Source organism: Phoca vitulina, unplaced genomic scaffold (assembly GCF_004348235.1).
Source record: "Phoca vitulina isolate PV1807 unplaced genomic scaffold, GSC_HSeal_1.0 scaffold4, whole genome shotgun sequence".
Classification (NCBI taxonomy): domain Eukaryota; kingdom Metazoa; phylum Chordata; class Mammalia; order Carnivora; family Phocidae; genus Phoca; species Phoca vitulina.
Window position 1 is genome coordinate 47978323 of NW_022589707.1, and position 17195 is coordinate 47995517.

Genomic DNA, 17195 nt, shown 5'->3' on the forward strand with positions numbered 1-17195 from the left:
GATGGAGTTGGGATTTAACTGAAATTCTCCCTGATGTTTTCCTATATTTCTATATTAACATTAAAAAGCAGTCTAATGTTAAGTCTCAAAAGTTTATATTCGGTTTTCACTTAGACCATTGAAATACTTTTTACTTTTTTTGCCAATATTATTAATACAGGCTTTTTTCCCTCAAAGTTACATACGTACATAGTTCAAACAATCAATAGTATTCCTGAGGCTATAGGGGAAAATAGAAGCCTCCGGCTCCATTGTATATTCCCCGGGGTTGCTGCTTTCAACTCTTTTAGCCAGCATTTATTTCTATGTTTCTAAATCACATAATGTGGTTATGTATTTTATTTCAGTTATATCTTGATTTTCCTAGTGTGGAAAATGGTCAATTCGTTCTTGACTCAACTTCAGCACACTTTTCTCCAACATGTTATCACAGTTTGTAATGTTTTTCACTCAGATTCAATCTCATCAAGAAATCCCTGAGTTTGGTTCTTATGTGGTTCTCTTCTTAGCATTATCCCACACTTTGTTTCTTCTTTCTGCTTTCTCCCATACAGATGCTGGTATCATTAAGGTCTTGTGGCTTTCTGTGGGTTATCACCCCTGCGTGTATTTGGGGGTTTTGGAGTTTGTATGGAAACCTTCTCACCCAGTTTTGTTGTAAATGTACACAGATTTTAGGGATTGCAATTTAGTTGCTCTGCTTTTTTGTAGTGATTTGGCATCTCCACTACCATGCCATCTGTCCAGTATCCCTAGATTTACATATAAAGCTGAGATAATAATACATGTTCCTAATTAATAAACACATAACAATTAACTTAGAAGATCACAAATAACAATAAATACTGTTATTGCAGGAAACATAGGATAAATCACTGAAATGGGACTTTATATAACAAAAAAGGAACTTTTCCCAATGAAGACTTATGTGATCATCACAGTCAAGGTAAAATTTTTTCATCATAATTCATCTGGAATTTACCACATGATGACTTGGATAATTGTCACATACAGACGTAATGTATCTTCTCTTCTCAGTTGTATGCTCACGAATGGCAGTGGTTGTATGTTCTTCATTATCACACTGACACCCTAGCACTGAGCAAAAGTGGTACTAATGCTGACTAGTAAATGTTTGTTGAATGAATTAACAAATAAATGAACACATAAGTTGATTAAAAATGATTTTTCTTTGATAAATAGTAAATTCTCACACATCTATAGGCAGGTAGGTTATCTATATGTCTTGGAGTTATCTTTCGTGAAAATCCAAATACACATCAGTGAAATATTTGTTCTCTTGATATATAACCTCCTATTTTCTCTGAGTACAGAGATTCCCAAACAACTGGATCGGTGTTATGTTACAGGGAAGAATTAAGAGAGGAGGGAACTTACTCTATTTTCTTTCTGGGGACAATTATAGAACAAGATTGAGTTTGAAATTAGATGGTGGAAGTAGGCTCCTTTCCAGTTCCTCCTGTGTCAGATCTTCACAACGTAGCTTTATTATTCTGTTCAGGGTGAATTCTTACCCCATCAAATACACACATAATAACACGTATATCTAAAATGTTACCCTTACTGGCTGAGATAAATTAATTTTCCATTATGTAATGTTTTAGATTAATCATTTCTTCCTTGAGATCAAAGGATAACTGTTAATACCATCCTTAATTTTTAAAAATTGATTAGTTTATTATTCTGTCATACTCATTGGGCAAACTAAAATTAAAAAAAGAAAAAGGAAGCATTCTAGGGAAAGGTAGAAGATGCCTGCTGGAGGAGGGATATTGGTATCTAAATGACCCTTATATCATGATTGAAGAGTTTCAAGGAATTTGGAATCAGAGAATATGGAAACCAGAAAGGGCCTTAGAACTCATTTGTTAAAAAAAACATTATTTACAGTTCATATTTTGAGGCCCAGAAAGATTAAGTAATTAAGCCAAAATTTCACATGGAGGCAGAACTGAAACTAGAATCTGGACCACCTGTTCAATATTTTTTTTCCTTCATTTTCTGAATTTGTCCCATAGAAAATATGCTTTGATTAAACTTCTGGTCTAAATTATTCATGCCTGAAAACCAAACAGAGATCATTCCAGAAAAAAAAAAAAAAAAAACTTCTACAGCAGTCAGATAACAAAAATTGTGAGAAAGTCCACTGAGTTTGAGGAGAGTGCTCCATAATTGAGAGGTGGCATAATATAGACTTGTGCCATCTATGCTTCCCACTTTGTTCCAAAGTATAAAACTCAACTTCTCCCTGAAATTTTCTAATGTTGGACAGAAAATGCTATTAATTATAATTCTCAAATGGCATCACTTACAATTATCTTTATCATGCTTATTCCCAAAATACAGTAAGTAATTCTATCATCCCCCAGTCCAGGCATAGACCTAGACAGCAGTAGTTGGTTACAGTTCATATGTATTTTCTCTTGATTTTTATCACTTCTTCTAACAGATGTTTTATATATGTAGCATAAACCTCATGGAGTTTGAAATTTAAAAAGATTCTTTCAGCTTTAAAAACAATTATCATTCCACTCACAAAGATTGCGTTTATTTGGCGTACTTGTGACCATTAAAAAAAAAAATGCTATTTTAAAGGAGAATACTTACTTTTAAAATCTTGACTAAAGTTTAGAATTTACAACACAGCTAAAATATTGTTCTTTATTTTAAGATAAGTTATTAAACTGGATAATTTATGCTATTAAAACATTGCACAAATGAAATAATCTATGGTTCATCATGGTTTTATTTGCTTTTCTTAACACAATCTAAAAATGTTTCTTTAACTCATTTCTATTTTAGAATCAACCGTATTATTTCTATAGCCCAGAATGAAAAACAATAAATATCTTGATAAAGATTAATATTCTTGATAAAGATTAATATTGAAAGAGTTTACATCATTTTTCTTTTCCCTGTTTTTCTTAATGTTTTTAATTTTTTCATTCAAACTTGATTCTTCTAAAATTCAAAAGTACAAATAAAATAAAGTGAACATTACAACTTACACTCTTCTTACTTTCCAAATTTCCAGTCTATAAATAACCACAATTGATATTTTTGTAGGTATATTTAAATATTGTAATCACAAGCAAACATATGTATGACATTTCCCTACAAATGGGATCCTACTATATACATGAATCTATAACTTGATAATCTACTTATCTCTACTTTGAGGACATCTTTATTGCAGTGACTTCCTTTTGTATTTCAATAGCAAGGGTACTTTAAACTCTAATTTAACTGCAGTTAAATGTAAGCTGTTGAAGATACTTGTATTAGAAGAACATGGTACTGAGGGTAGTATGTGAGCAATTAGAAAGTTTCAATTTAGTTGATCATACTTTCCATATTGGAAAACTTACTGGATTTGGAATAATGATGTTAAAAAAGATCACTTTACATCATAAACACTAATCCCAAGCTATCTCTCTCCCAAATCTAAATTAATGTATTTCATGTTGTATCTAAGTTCCTTTTTGAAAAATTTCCTGTGGTTCTTCTGATAATATCAACTTCATCACTAAAATCTGAGACTCGGTCAATGGTTTACTACATCCAGAAATGGAGCTCACAAAAACATGGGAGACGGTCCATTGATGAAAGAAGACCCAGGGAAGGATACTTTCATCTTTTAGAGTTGTGGGAAATATTTGAGATCTTATTAGTATACTTGCCAGGAAAGAAAAGGAGGTAAAAGAAAATCCGATCAGTACCATTAGGCATTAGTTGATGGACCAACTGGTGTGCTTAAGCATTCTTTTCGCTTTTATTGTGAGGAGAATTTGCCAATGGCCAGAAAATCTGGCAACTACTTAGTGGTTGGCATGATGAAAATGCTGGGCTCCTTTATGGAGATTATTCAATTCTGCAAAGTGATGCAGAAACTGTGAAAAGAGTTTCACAGCCAGGAACTCCCCACTCTCATTTGAAAAGCTACTCCATATATATGTATTTTTTAACATAACTAACCTTATTATACGCCTTTTGTAAATACTTGTTTTCATGTCATTCAGCTAAATCAAAGCTCACCAGGCTACATTGGAAAATTAAGGAAAAACATATTTTCTCATCATATAGATGTCCTCAGATTGCCCAATCTCATTTAGAATATTTTTAGTGTATGTAAAAATGTACTCTGGCCATTATTTTTAAAAGATAGAACATTCCAGAAATCCCCTGGTAGAGATCATGTTATTAACCAATTGGTGCAATGTATACAAGAGACATGGGATTATTTGTATAAAAACTTACAGCCAAAGAATTTATGGCAGTAATATAAACTCATGAATGTCCTGTTCTGCCGGGGGGAATTCTCTGCAGTAGCTAGATGACTGATGATGTGGCAGAGTGCGATAACAAGTACAGCTGCTTCTATAAAAAAGAAATCATAACAAGCTAAAGAATAAATCCTCCATAAGAAATCTCTTAAAGTGACAATCCAGTTTACTTGTTTTCCTGTAATGGAATTCTATCATCTACTTTTCCCACCCAATGTACAATTCAAGCATACAATACTTTTGTTCCTGGGTCTTCAAATGCTGCCAACAAGATAATTTTATAAATGTAACATTTTTAGCTGATTATACAAAGTAATAATATAAACTGAAGAAAACTGAACCAAACATGGGGGTGTGTGACACGTACATTCAAGGAAAGATTTTTCAGATAAAATCAGAAAAATGCATCATTAATAATAGAAGGACCCATGTTTCTTGAGTTTGCTGTAAAATTTGAAGACTCCATATCACTTTGGGGGATCCCAGGGTATGAAATATTTTGAACCTTTAAAGTTATGAGTGAAAATTCTCTTCACGCATACATCTTATGAACAGAAAACTAGGGAATATTACATATTTTATATATATATATATATATATATATATATATATATATATATATATATATAAATTCTGACTTTTTGAAGATCTTAGGCTGGCTATAAAGAAATAATATTTAAGTATTCCCTATAAGATTTGAGGGCTAGTATTTGACTTCCCAAAATTAATAGTGCAAATCCAATCTTTTCAAGCTTACTCAATTTAAGGTTAATTTAAAATTTAATCCTGAAGGAGACTTACACAAATATTCTCTTTATAACTGTCAAAATATGCTTGGCTGGGGTAAGAATTAAAATGTTACTATTAATTTTACTGGCCTCAACTATGATGCAATAGTGACTAAGACTTGAACAAAGTGATGTGATGCTGCCTAAACCAAGGGAAAAAATCATATGGGTTACGGCAATAGAGGCTGGAGTGCTCAGTAAAGGTGCCAACTTCCAAACAGAAGGTGGAGGTAACTTTTCATACCCACATCAGCAATAGATGCTCCAGTGGAGGCAGGATGAGAATGGTTGTATCCATTCATTTATCCAGTTAAGAAAATTCTCTTCACTTGCATACATTGAAATAGTTGTTATAAATGACCTTACATTGTACAAAACTTACTCCTTAATTCTCAAAGACATTAAAAGTAGATACATTACTACATGTTAACAATAACCTTTAATTTTAGATAATTTCTCAATATCCTCACTAAACTGAAATGCTATCCTAGTCAAAGTAATTGGATTTTACTATGCTACACATTAGTTTGACACCTACCTAAATATGTGACTTTTTTAAGCTCAATATATATGTAATACGAAGGATAACCACATATCCCAGTTCACCAAAGTCCTACTTTCTAATTGTTGTCTTGACATAATTATTACAAGTATCCCTTTCACTCTCAAACACCTTTGGATGATTAAATCATATGGTTATCCCGGCATGAATATATACTTGGATATTTTTGGTTCCTTTATATCTATCTGGCTTTTCATTTCAGGATGCAAGCAACTTGCTTGTAAGGCAGTAGCCTTTGATGTATATAAAATACTCACAGAAAACAAGAGTCATTCAAGCCATTGTAGTATGTGTTAACAATTCCATGTTAATTATCACATATTGCTGCTTCTAGTAAAAAAAAAAAAGAAAACCTAACTCTAAATATGATGTAAAATGAAATAAGGGAGTCAGGACATCTCAGATACAGATTTATAAGCTGCCAGGTTATCATACACACGCACGCACACACACACACACACACACACACACACACACACACAAACACATGGTAATGAGAATAGAAAGTGTCCCTTTTCTTTTTTCTTTTTAAGATTTATTTATTTATTTGAGAGGGAGAGAGAGAGAAAGAGCATGCACAAGCTTTGGGGGGAGGGGTGGGCAGAAGGAGAGGGAGAGAGAGAATCCCAAGCAGACTCTCGGCTGAGCACAGAGCCTGAAGCTGGCTGGATCTCAGGACTCTGAGATCATGACCTGAGCCAAAATCAAGAGTTGGATGCTTAACTGACTGAGCCACCCAAGCACCCCAAAAGTGTTCCCTTTTCTAAGCATCAACTCCAACAAGATCATTTCAGTAAAAAATTTCTGAGGAAGTGTTTCATTCAGATGAGTTATACAGATTCAGTCTCAGACTAATGGACCTTAGAGAATCATCTCTTCCTGCAATACTTATAAAAAAAAAAAAAAAGAATTGAGGGGCGCTGAGGTGACTCAGACAGCTGAACACCCAACTCTTGGTTTCGGCTCAGGTAGTGATCTCATGGGTCGTGGGATCAAGCCCTTCATCAGGATTCATGCTCATCGGGGAGTCTGCTTGAGATTCTTTCCCTCTGTCCCTTCCCCTGCTCATGTGTGTGTTCTCTCTCTCAAACAAATAAGTAAATCTTTAAAAAAAGAAAAGAAAGAAAAGAGAATTGAATGATTTTTCTTAGGCACTAGTCAAAGCTTCTGAACACAGAATGTTTGTGGTACATTTCCCATATACAATAAGTGTTAAATATGTGATGAATGAATGAGGTATGGATAACATTTTTATCCTATATTTCCCTCTTAAACTTATAATTTTTCCCAACAAAAAATAATACTGTAAAATATGCATTAGTTCCATATTTCTTTGTTATAATGTAAATTAAATAAACTTCCTTTGGACTTACCGTATATTAATCTTAAAATGATGATACTTGACAGAATGTTTGAGAATGAGTTACAGAATGTAAGGAGGAAAATGAGGAGCTAGATTATAATAATCGACTGCTTAGAGTAAATATCACCCTAAATACAACAATTACTGAAAATTAAAGAAAATAGATACAAAGGCTAGTCTATTTTTGCTGATGTTTTATTTTTTCCATTTAAATTAATAAAAGTACTGCTTTCTATCCTCAAAATTTGCTTGTAACTAGTCCTTTAGAATCAGTTAAGAAGTTAACCTATTTCTGAAGAGGTTGTGTTAATATCAGTGACATGTCAACTCATTTATTTAATATGTCTTTAAGAGGTATAAAGAAACCCCTTAATTTACTATGAGAATTCAGACTAAGTAGCTAGTATACACATATACTATAGTATATATATGTATATATATATACATATATATATACAGTTTTTCTTTTTTCTTTTACTGGCAAGTAATAAATATAAATTGTAAGCATACTAATGCTGTCTTAAAATTGAATCTCTTAAGTTCCCTATGCTGTATCAACTAATAGAATATCAACTCTTATAGTCAAATCTTACAAATAGGCTAACTGCAAATAGCTGGGTATGAATTACCTGGTAAGTGTTCTTTATATTTGAGTGGGAGTAAAAGTAAAATTGTCCCAATTCTCCACTCTTTTTCTTCATGCTTTTAGGGATATTATGTGTTTTAAATAAACGACCATGTTTGAATTAAACCTGGGCTGCCCCTTTCCAATAAACTGGGTTTTATTATAGGATAGGGGATTTAAACTCTTATTTGGTTTGTGAAGTCTGGCTTGAGATTTTTCACCTTTGCTTTAGTTATTTTTTGGTTTGGAGTGTTGGTTTATTTCATGATTAATTTTTCTGTGTTTACCAGCTGAAAGGCCTGATTCATAATGAAATATCTGCAAGCAGTATGCATAGGACCAAGGGTTTTACTAGGTGGCTACCAAGGTCTGCATGCAAAATGGTCAAAGATAAAATGAGCCTTTTGAAGAATATTTGTTGGCATGGAAATGAAGGTTAATGAGGAAATGTGTTTCCATAATGATAATATTAATGCTTTGCATTTATATAGCTCCTTTTCTTAGAATGCTCAGAGCACTTAACCTCTGCCTCCATTTCCTGATATTTGTCATATATTTTGAGTGGTTTTTACAAAACTAAGTTAGATAAAAGAGAAATGCTCCAAATTTACTATTTTTCAGACAGCAATATGAGAGAACCATGAGTCTTGGTCTAGGGAGCTACCAGGTATGGCACATAAATTGGTATGTGGATTTAAACTTTTTCTTAGAGCTATAGACATGACTCTTTTTTTTAAGATTTTATTTATTTATTTGACAGAGAGACACAGCGAGATAGGGAACACAAGCAGGGGGAGTGGGAGAGGGAGAAGCAGGCCTCCTGCTGAGCAGGGAACCCGATGTGGGGCTCGATCCCAGGACCCTGGGATCATGACCTGAGCTGAAGGCAGACGCTTAATGACTGAGCCACCCAGGCGCCCTATAGACATGACTCTTAGAGCTATAATCAAATTATAAATATTAGCCTAAGTATTGTTGTGTTGGGTCAGTAAAGATGAGAAGCCTCCTAAAAGTGCCCAGATACCTGAAGAACAGAAAGATATATGCTGGTTACACAGTTCAGACCTCACCAATGGGAGCCCCAGTTTCCTTATCTAGTTCCCTGGTAATTTTCCTTTGCTCCCCACCCCAAAAGAAGTCTTCTTATAATGTTTCACACATGTGTACATCAAGACTATATGAACAGTTTCAAGAAAGAAAACTCATACTGCAGCCAAATTCCCCAGAAACTGTGAACCCATAAAGAGCAATCGTTTGCGGCCAAAAGAAAATCCATCTAGCCTCAAAATTAACTATTGTTCAGTTGTTCATTTTTTCAATGTGCCACAGAATAAATATTTCATGAAATGAAACTGTAGATTTTTTTCTACTTAGTGCTTGAAAAGGCCAATCAAAACCTTAAGAGGGAAGAGAAATCATTAGACATTTTTTAAAAGATGCTTAAAAAAAAAAAAAGATGCACAAAGAACTCCTTTTAGAAAACAGTTAATAATGCCTCTTGGAACCTCTGAGTAAAAGGCAATGCTCTTACAAACTCATCACCTTAAATGGAAAAGGTTAAAGTAATTTCATAGGAGCACACTAAGAAGTCATGGTAAGATGAGTGGGGAAAGGGAGCTTAGCTCCCACGCCCGCTTTCCAACAGAAAGTCATGTTCTCTCCCAAGAGTATAGGAAAAAGCACCTGACCATTATCTGTTTTCCCAAACAGCTTTATTACACTATTATGCACTTTTTTCATGATTGGAATGAAAGATATTTCCTACCAAGGACAACTCTGCTTATAGTTAACCTTTGGGACTTATTTTTTCAACTCTAGAGATAAAGTTAATACAATGTTAAAAATCTTGTGCCAAAGGATCACAGGAGTATAAAAGTTGGAGTGAATTCCCAGCCTAGCCAATCTAAATGTAAAAGTCATTCCTTACCTTCTCTTGGGGCAAGGAAGTATACTATTGCCATGACCCAAAGGTCTTTTATTTTTATTTGAATTTCTCTAGGTAATTCTGTACTTGATCCATGTTCACAATGCAGATGGAAGGATTGGGAATAGAGGGCTTATGTTTATTAGCAGTAGGTCTGTAAAAGGTGAAGTGCACTTTTTTTGGTATTGTAGATCACATTTGCAACAATTAAGTAGGAAATGATGATTCTCTTTAATGTGACATTAGCCTTCTTTTAAATTCTTTCTTTAAAATTCATCTTATTATGCAAATTCAGTTGCATAGATTCTGTTTTTATATTACCAAACTACACAATGGATTGAAATTTAAAATAAAACAATAAAATGAAACCTTAAATTTAAGGAATGTCTGAAACTACTATTGGTGCCAGCCAAAGCTTATAAAATAGCAGAAAGTCATGGACAGAATGATGTACAGGGAGCAACACTGACTAAAATATTAAGTACAGTAATCTTCTATCTACGGCAGGCGTCAGAACACTGGGGCCCTGGCCCACCTGCCTCCTATATTTGTAAATAAAGTGTTACTGGAACGCAGTCACACTCATTTGCTTACATATTGTCCATGGCTGCCCTCGTCCTTACAACAACAGTGTTGAGTAGTCACAACAGAGACTCCACGGTGCACAAAGCTGTAAAATTTCACTATTTGACCCTTTACAGAAAAAGCTTGTCCACCCGATCTATAGACCAATTGTTTTCAACAAGACCAACCCCAGACCAACCCCCTGACCATCTACTGAGCAAACTCTGCTCCAGGCTGTATGGGCATAGGTTTGTTTTGCTTATTTTTGAGTTTTACAGAGATGGAATTACGAAACTTGTTATTTTTGTCTTTCACTCAAAATTATGATTATGAGAATTATTCATGTTCATTTGTGTAGATTTTTCAATCGTATTGTATTTCACTGAGTAAATCGACATGACATATATATCTGTATATGTATAGATAGATATATGTATCTACACTCCTGTTAAGTCAGATTCAAATGGCTTTCAGCTATTGTATATTACAAACTGCACCTTTCGAACATTACTGAACACGTCTTTTGATGTACGTTTATATGTATTTCTGGCAAATGTTTATCCAGTGATTAAATCACTGGGTCATAGAGTATGCAAAAGTTCAGCTGTAACAGATATTGCCAAAGTTTCACTTACATTCCCACTAACAATGTATGAGTTTCATTTATTCCATGTCCTTGAAGATCCTTTATAATATAAAAAAAAAGGGGGGAGCAACCCTGGAAGATGTATTGTAACATTGCATTTTAGTTTTAATTTGCATATCCCAGGTATATGATGAGATTAAGCAACTGTGCATGTTTATCAGTAATATGGATATTTATTTTGTGAAATGACTCTGCAAGTCATTTGCATAGTTTTAAAAGTGGATTATCTGTATTTCTCTTATTGATTTGTAGATTGTGGTATCAATGTTTTGCCACCCTCAGTAAAACACATTGGAAAATTTCTCCCTTTTTCTAATCTCTAGGAAAGAAAGAAAATTTGAATTACAGATTTAATTTCTTTAAATATTCATATTTTTTACTTCTGATGTCAGTATTGGTAAGTTGTGTTTTTCAAGTTATCAATTTTATTTTAATTTTCAAGTTTATTGATGTAAAGTTGTTTATAATAGCCTCTTGCTCCCTTCTTAGTAGCTGAAGGTGCCAAAAAATGATATCCTATTTTTTATTCCTGATATCAGTCAGGATTACTTTTGCTAAAGGTGTGTATATTTTATTATTCTTCTCAAATAACATTTTGGTTTTATTGATTCTCTTAATAGTATGTTAATTTTCTACTTCATTAATTTTTACTCTTACCTTTTTCAATTTTGTTTTCCTAGTTTCTTTGGGCATAATGTATTATTCTTTTGCTTGCTTTTTCAGATGTATAATTAGATCATTGATTTTCATCATTTCTTCTTTTCTAAATTTACAGTTAGGGCATTGGATTTCTCTCTAATGTAGGATTGCACAACCATTGCACTAATGACATTTTGGGCCAGGTAATTCTTTCTGGTGGGGTACTGCCTTGTATATTGGAGTATGCTTAGAAATATCCTTGGCCTCTGCCCACTGGAAGCCATAACAACTCTACACCTTCAGTTGTGACAACCAGAACTGTCCTCAGACATTACCAGAGGTTCCCTTGGGGGGAAATATCCCCCAGGTGGGGACCACCGTTCTAATCACAAATTTAGCTATACCCCACACATTTGATATAAATATATTTTCATTATCAATCAGTTCAAATTGTTTTCTAATTTCCAATGTGATTTTTTATTTGACTTATGTGTCACTAATGTATAATATTTAATTTTCAAACACTGATGAATTTTCTAGTTACAGTTTTGTAGTGGCTTTCTAGTTTAATTCCACTACAGTCAGAGAATATGTTGTGTTTAAATCCTACCCTTTGAATTTTGTTTAGACTTGCTTTATAGGTTGGTAATTGATCCACACACACTTTTTTAAAAATGTGTTTTTGGCAATTATTGAATGCAATGTTGTATATATTTCAACTATAGTTTTGAATTTGTCTCCTTTCTCCTTTTGTCTCTGTTCATTTTTAAAAATATATTTTTAGGTGCATATTAACATAGAATTGTTATATCTTCCTCTTGCTGTCTCATTTATTATAATGTAATGAATGCTCTTTTACTCTGATACTGTTTCTGCCCTTAAACTGTTTCATCTGTTATCAGAAGAGCTACACCAACGTTCTCTTGTTTATTTATTGTATTACACATGTTTTATTCCCAAAGATTTCATTTATTTATTTGAGAGAGCATGCATGAGAGAGAGGATGAACTGGGGGGAGGGGCAGAGGGGGAAGGAGAAGCAGACTCCCCACTCAGCAGGGATCCCAACGCAGGGCTTGATCCCAGAACCCCGAGATCATGACCTGAGCCGAAGGTAGATGCTTAACCGACTGAGCCACCCAGGTGCCCCTATTTATTTATTTATTTGAGAGAGATAGTGAGAGAGCATAAGCAGGGGAGAGAGTGAGAAGCAGGCTCCCCACTGAGCAGGGAGCCCCATGTGGGGTTCGATCCCAGGACCCTAGGATCATGACCTGAGCCAAAGGCTGATGCTTAACCAACTGAGCCACCCAGGTGTCCTGCCCCTATTTATTTTTACTTTCAAGTAAACTCCACACCCAACGTGGGTCTCTAATTCATGACCCCAAGATCAGGAGTCATATGCTCTATTGACTGAGCCAGACTGTTGCCCCAAACTATCTTAATTTTTAAAGCTAACTTTGTTGGGGTCTCTAGCAGGCTCAGTCGGTAGAGCATCCAACTTGATCTCTCTGTCTTTGAGACCCATATTGAGTGTGGAACCTACTTAAAAAAAAAAAGAAAAGAAAAAGAAAAAAGGTAACTTTGTTATTTCTCCAACCTTTTTTTTGGATCATGCATTCATTTGGAGCCAACAAATGCTCCAAAGAAAAATCTCCCAATTGTGAAAAAAATAGGCGTATTTCCTTTCAGAAAAATTACACGTTTTTATATTTGTATATTTATGGTGTGGTTCTTAAAAGCAGCATGTATGTTTTTTATTCCCAACAGAATAATACTTGTTTTAATTGAAGTGTTTAGTCCATTTATATTTAATGTAATCACTGATGTATATGAGCTTAAATATACATTTCAATATTTGCTTTCTATTTGCCCCATTATTTTTTACTTTATGTCTCCTTTCCTGCCTTCTTTTAGAGTAAGTAGTATTTTTATTCTTCCAATTCTCCCTTTATTAGGTTTTTAAGAGTACATTATTTCATTTTTTTATTTGTAGTTACTCTAGAGATTTCAACACACATCTTGGAATTATTAAAGTCTCTCTTAATTTTTACTTTAAAAATTTTCCAGAACAAAATAAAAAACTTACAGTATTTTAATGCCCTCTTTCTTTTGTGTAATTATTGTCATGTATTTTAATTCCACACAGACTTAAACCTCATAAAATATTTTTGTTGTTATTGTTTTAAACAACACAAAAAGCTACTTCTATTTACTCACGTATTTAAGAGTTCCAGAGATTTTTATTGCCTCCTGCATTACCAGTCTTCCATCTGGAATCAGTACATGTCACCACTAAAAATAATGCCACTTGTCAAAATAGTCATGTTATCTACCATGCACCAATATTCTATGATTTCCCAGTTTCCATATAATAAAGTCCAGATGCCTTAGCCTGACATTCATGATACTTAACTAATTTCCAATCCTATCAACGTCTCTAGCCAAACTCTTTCTTCTGAACTCACTGAAATTATCTTTATTATACAAATATATGTACCCAATACATTGACAAATGATGATTCATAAAATGTGCTTTAAAAAATCTTTTTTTTTTCCAGTGATCTTTGAAAGCTTCTTCCATGGTGGTCACCTTTGATGAAAACCTAGGTGGGTCCTATAGTCGTGTAGTCACTTTTATACAGCTAAACAGTATCAATTGAGCAGTGTGAATATCAGAACAATGTATTAATCTACACTCAGTCTCCATGCAAAGCTAAGATTTCTTTGCCTTCTCCCAGTTATGTCTCCCTGCTACCTAGTTGTATGCAACAGAAGGGGTGGGGATGGGGACAGTAATTGGCTTCTTGTTCCCTTTTTGTACATCCCTCCTCCCCCACTCCTACCTGCTATTTCAGATCCATTCTGGGCTGGGACTGAGGCATGACATGAAGAATATTTAAAGCAGATCTCTTCTCTCATGGCACACTTTCATGGATTCTACAAAGACTCCTGTTACTGGAGATCTCATCAACAGGCTTCTTGACCATTTTATCTTCAATGATTCTCAAACTTTCAGAACTCACTCAACCACCTTCAGCTTCCCCTCTAGGTGGCCCTATTGGACAAGCTCTAAGATGGTCTGTAATTCTGCATTGCATCTGGTCCTCAGGAAGCACTCAAGCATACTTCACCTGTACAAACTCTCAAAGCACAGTCCAATCACAACATAGTAAGCACATTCCTCACACTGCTCGCAGGTGACTGAGTGGCTTTCTCTGCCTTAGATTTCCCTGGCAGGCATCAGGTAGCTTCAGGAGACCCAGGAAGCTCCCTGAGTGGTAACACTAAAAGCCCTCTCTTTTGTCTTGACATGAAATGGGGAATTACCTTTCACTTTAAAAATTTAGAGGGCAGTATTCAAAACACAGTTCTCTCTAAAGAAACCTCTTCAACAATCTCCCTACTCTTCAACTGTCTTAATGTGTATGAAGTTTTTAAGGTGTGCAACAGTTTTGATTAGTCTTTTGTAACCTGTCTTCAGAATCAGTCTTGATTGTATCCAGTGCCTAAATTGAAACTTCCAATTTAATATCTGGTTACATACATTTGGCACTTCCTCATTACCACTTCTCTTCCTAACCTTCTCCTTTCTCAATCCACATTCTATTCATACTTCCATGTTGTAATTACAGTGTTTGTTTGAATACAGCAACAATATTTAGGAAAGAATTATCAAAAATGCAAAACACCTGCAGTTTACAAATTTCTAATTGCTAAAGAATGTATTTTACTATTTTTCTAGAAACACCACAAGCATAGGAGGTATTTTGGTTCCAAAATGTAAATGGTATAAATTGGGTGGATGCAAACCTTACTTGGACAAAGTTCAGAATATTCACAGCTAACTCAGTCCACATGCATGTAATACTTTGTCACTAGTGCAAGCTCTGAAGATATTTAGAAATTGGTTTATCAGGTTTCTTCCTCTGAAGAAAGTATGGATAAAGCATCTTAGGCGGGTTGCAATTAAAATAAAGTATAGAAGTTACTATCCTGTTAGGCCAATCTGCAGGTTTTATATATGTTTTCAATATAGTATAAAGAGTAAAAAAGAGTTTAGGGTCAGAATGAATTGGATTAGAATCTCAGTACACTATTCAATAGTTGTATGTCCTACATAAGATATTTAAGCTCTGAACTTCAGTTCCCTTACTACAAAATGGTAATCAACCAAACTCAGCTTGCAGAGAATTAGTGATTAAACAATTAACATATGTAAAATGCTTTACAAGATCACTAGCAATAGAAAGTGTTAAATAAAAGTTATTTCCCTTCCATTCTCTAAATTCTCTTTTTATCCTCTCTCTTGATTTCAACCATGCCTACCGTAATTCTATTTATGACTTTGAAATCATTCAGGAGAAAGCAATTTGGAAAAAAATAAAATTGGCATTTCCTTCAAATGCAATTCATTGTCCTTTTCCAAGATCACCTTATGCCACACTGTTAACTACCTCCTCTGAGCTTTCCTCACCATCTGTTGGGCACTTCCCATTTTTTAGGAAGCATTAGTTTCCTTTTCATTTGCCTCATCTTTATTACTGAGTTTTAAATTCATGTGGCACACAAATGTGATCTTATATTCACTTCTTGTATTTACCAGCGTTCCACGAAGCTTCTTTTGAAAGCATAAACTTGTTGAAGATTTATTTGTCTCTTCTGGTGGAGACTTAAAACTTTCAAGATTGTTAGGGCAATGTTTTAGTGCCTCTCTGCACCAGTAAGCACATAGTGCTGCTCTAGTAATTACGAGAATTGTGAGAACCATGAGGTGATATAAATGGTAAGCAACTAGTGTGGTTACTTAAGATCTACTGTAATAGATGAGCTTCAATAATTTGGAAAGACAAAGTGAGTCCACATGAACTTCTAATAAAAGAACCAAAGTTCAATATCATACCTCATAGCTTAGGCCATGTGTAAGATCAGTTGAAGGCAGGTAAAACTTGAATGGATATCATTAATATGACTGTTGTTGTCATAATTAGAGTAAAAATATTATTCTTATTGTTTCAGGTTGCATTCATTAGAAAGCAGATTCTGTGATAGAGATTAGAGTACAGAGGGGTTATTAAGGAGAAGTCTGGGATCAACACTTGGGGAAGAAAAGAAGAAAGATTGAGAAAAGAGAGAGATTAGCTGAAATGCAGTCTCAATAAAGCCACAGCCAGGAACTCTAAAGCTGAGATGACTTTCAGGGTTGTCCTTCGTTAGGATGAAAAGGCTAGGCCTTCTACCTCCGTGTTGACCAATCACTGGATTCAGAGCATGACGGGAAGGAGGCATGGTCTTTGGAGAGGAGGTTCTCTTCCAGCTAAGTAATCTCCAAAGGGGGTTCAGCTGAGGGCTGTCTGTCAGCAGACAGACTCCCAGGATTTGGGGTAATAGGCCCCTCATTCTTGAAAGAAGATCTGGGCAGCCACGACCCCTATGAATGCTGACTCTATTTTCAATTGTATGTTAATGTCTATAAGTATTATGATTAATTGATCATAAAAATAATGAATCTGAGATTGAACAGAACCCTTAAAGGTTTTTGTTCATGACCTCAGAAAAAAATGAAGCAACTACCAAATACTAGAACATAGTTAGGTCCTGAAGTTCAAAAGGGAAGAGGACGGTTCTTGCTCTTGCGGACCTAGTACACTAAATTCCTAAAATAATAAATCTATCTTGTGTTTGGGAAGATTGTAATATTTTCATCCAAGTACAAATGCACATATATGTGTACTTGCTGCCCTTAGAAAAACCATCTTATACATAGATGGACCTGTGGGC